Source organism: Pteropus alecto, unplaced genomic scaffold (assembly GCF_000325575.1).
Source record: "Pteropus alecto unplaced genomic scaffold, ASM32557v1 scaffold121, whole genome shotgun sequence".
Lineage (NCBI taxonomy): Eukaryota > Metazoa > Chordata > Mammalia > Chiroptera > Pteropodidae > Pteropus > Pteropus alecto.
The window spans coordinates 6,220,162-6,223,229 of NW_006434369.1; the positions used below are offsets into that span (position 1 = coordinate 6,220,162).

Sequence of the window (3,068 nt, forward strand, 5' to 3'; positions counted from 1 at the left end):
GTTATACTACAATTGTACCAGGCAAGCAAGAGACTTTGTACCACTTACCTCATCGCCTTTCTCCCCCTGCAGCCCTGGAGAGGGCCTGGTGGGTGGGGCATGAGGAGCAGGGTGAGGAAATGGGGCAACTGGCCACGCCCTCTTCCCATCCCCCACCCCACCCCCAGATGCCAAACTTTGGCCAGGCCTCAGGTGCAAAGGAGATTGATTAATTGAATGAGATTTTGTACAAGACTGGACTTTTCCCTTGAATGTGACCAATAGACTTTTTATTGTTATAAAAATGAACCCTCCCAAGATTATACTCAGGATCAGGGAAGAACAAGTCAAGAAACCAGTTTGAAGAGGCAAACGTGAAAAATAATAAAATCTATTTTCTGCTTGTATCCTATTAAGCTTGTCTGATAAGCTAGATACATATAAAAGATAATATTTAGTTTCAGCATGAAACTTGTCTCTAAATTCAAGAAAGAATTCGGCTCATTTTAATGGACCGCTACTTTTTTGCCAGCTTTACTGAGATATAATTGATATATAACATTGTATAAGTTTCAGGTGTACAGTGTGATGATTTGATACACATTACTATTTTTATGCCTATTATAACTTACTAGTTTTCCAGAAAATTGCTCTGTAAACTTTTATAACATTTGCCATTGAGTTATTATTTTTATGTGTTTCAAGAATCCTGCTAGCAAAATAACATTAACAATATCTCTTTCATAAAATACTTCAGGAAGGATATTATAAGTGTTATGCATATAGCAATTCTGTAACACGCTTTCAAAGGAAGAGTAGCTTATGGCCATGCAACCATGAATGTGCCAGATCTCGTCTGATCTCGGAAGCTAAGCAGGGTCAGGCTTGGTTAATACTTGGATGGGAGACCACCTAGGAATACTAGGTGCTGCAGTGTTAAAAAAATAATAATAATAAAATTAAATTAAAAATAAATAAATAAATGAATAAACAAAAGAAGAGTAGCTTATACATAAACCCTGACATAACTTGTTATCTCAGGAGACAGTGAGTTAAGCTTGAAAACGGACATTACATTCTATTTAGATTGCATTCTGTTTCATACTCACATGACACCTCTCAACATCGACTGGCAACAGTAAATTGCCCAAGACACTTATTTAAATGTGACCTGAATTATTAAGATTGCAAGTTCTGAATGTAAGTTTTTTAACTTATAATTTCCAAATATACTGGTTCTTTCTGATATTATACAAATTCCATTTTCCCAGCTGCTGTTTTATCATTTTATTTTATCCTCCTGGTTGTCCTAGAAACAGTATAGGAATTATTCATTTTCAGAAAGCATTTTCTTATTGTTTGCATGGCAAGTTCCTCCCATTATTTTGGAAAATAAATGAATCGAATGTTCCTTGAAAATAAAATACCTTGAAGCACATAAGAAAAAACAATACAAGAAAATTACAAAATCCCAAGTTCAAAAAGAAAAGCCGAGGTTGGTGAGAGTCGGCTAAATTCTATGCAAACATGGGCTTGACATTCTCCTCTATTAGACTGTATGGTTTATAGGGCTAGTTTTTTGTATCCAACTTATTTCTAGTGGTCACAAAAGTCTACCTTTTTACATATGTGTTCACAGATTATCTAGGAGGTCCACACTGTGCCTAGACAAAGGCAGTGGTTGGTCCTCCTCAGGCAACTGCTAGAGGTGAATCACTATCTCTCCTGAGGTCTTCATGTAAGAGACATTTTTAAGTGTACAGACCAGGAGGAAAGGTAGTTCTGAGCTTCTGCTGTGTTCTACATACAACTCTCTCTCTAACCAAATAAGAATCCCAATCCCCTCTTCAAGCATCTCATCCAAGGAAGAGAAAGGGGTTAAATCATCAATTTGATAACTATCTCTTGATGCCATCAAAACAAAAATGTCTCCAGGACTGAAGCCAATTAGTAGATCTTAGTTTTACTCAATTCTTTCCTTGGGTTTCAATGCAATTTCAGAGGAATTCTTTTAGCTACAAGGGTACTCATCTGCAAACACATTTTACTTTGCATTTTATATATAATGTACATTTGTTTATTTATTCATTTATTTATTTAACTTCATATGGTATTTACATTTCAGAAAGTCATGATTTAGCCTTTAATATACCCAAATCCTACTTGGGCTTTTAAAAATGCCCCCCCAAAAAGACAATGCCAATTTGCCCCTTCAGGATCGCCAGGACAAAGCAAGTCTGCAAGAAAGGAAGCCTGAAAGAGAGGTACTTTTTGGAAACTTCCAACTGTCAGTGCACCATTTGGAAACTGTGCGATGTGGTAAATATAACCAGCCATGTGGCTTGAGGGAAGTCACTTAACTCTGTGGCCTAAGTTACCAGAAAAACTCCAAGGTCCTTTCTACCTTTAAAAAATAGTTCATAATGCTACGTAAAGGGACTTTACACTTCAACCAAAACAAGACCATATAATGTTTTCTTAAAAATTCATAGAAGTTACTAATGTATCATAATCATAATTTATCCATCATAAGATATTTTTTAATGCCCGAGATGGTAACAATACCAGTGGTTGTTATTTTCACGTGATAAAAACAGTTATCCAGTTGTTTTGCTTTTGAATACAAAGATCTTGCCCTCTCCTGAACACCCCAGTGAGGTCCTATGCTCCTTTAAGGCAGAAAGCATTTTTTACTTGGAGTGCTCTGTATCGGGGAAAATCCAGTGGAAACATTAGCAAGAACTCCTGGGGCTCTCTGCAAGAAAATTTTCCAGGATTTCAGATTTATGAGATTGAAGAGTGTGAAGTGCATCTTGGAAACAAAGTAATAAATGATGTATTTGGACAGAAATCTCTAGGATAAAAAAATGACAGGAAACTGCTGGCTTGATTTTGCAGTAAAATTACCGAGCAGACTGAAAAGTAAAAGGGCGTACATTCCCAGAATATATCACAATTGCAACAAAGCTGACCAAGTTGTGTTGTCGTTAAATAGGGGCTGCAATGTTCTAAGCTATCAAAGCAAAAAAAAACAATGCCAGCCAGGCAGGAGAAGCAGGCAGAATCTAACTGTTTTAAATTTAAAATAA

At 36.4% G+C, this 3,068-nt stretch overlaps 1 pseudogene; it reads left to right on the forward strand.

Moving 5' to 3' along the window:
• The first annotated feature begins 797 nt into the window (after window positions 1-797).
• Window positions 798-916, forward strand: LOC112477708 (annotated as a pseudogene).
• Window positions 917-3,068: the final 2,152 nt, after the last annotated feature.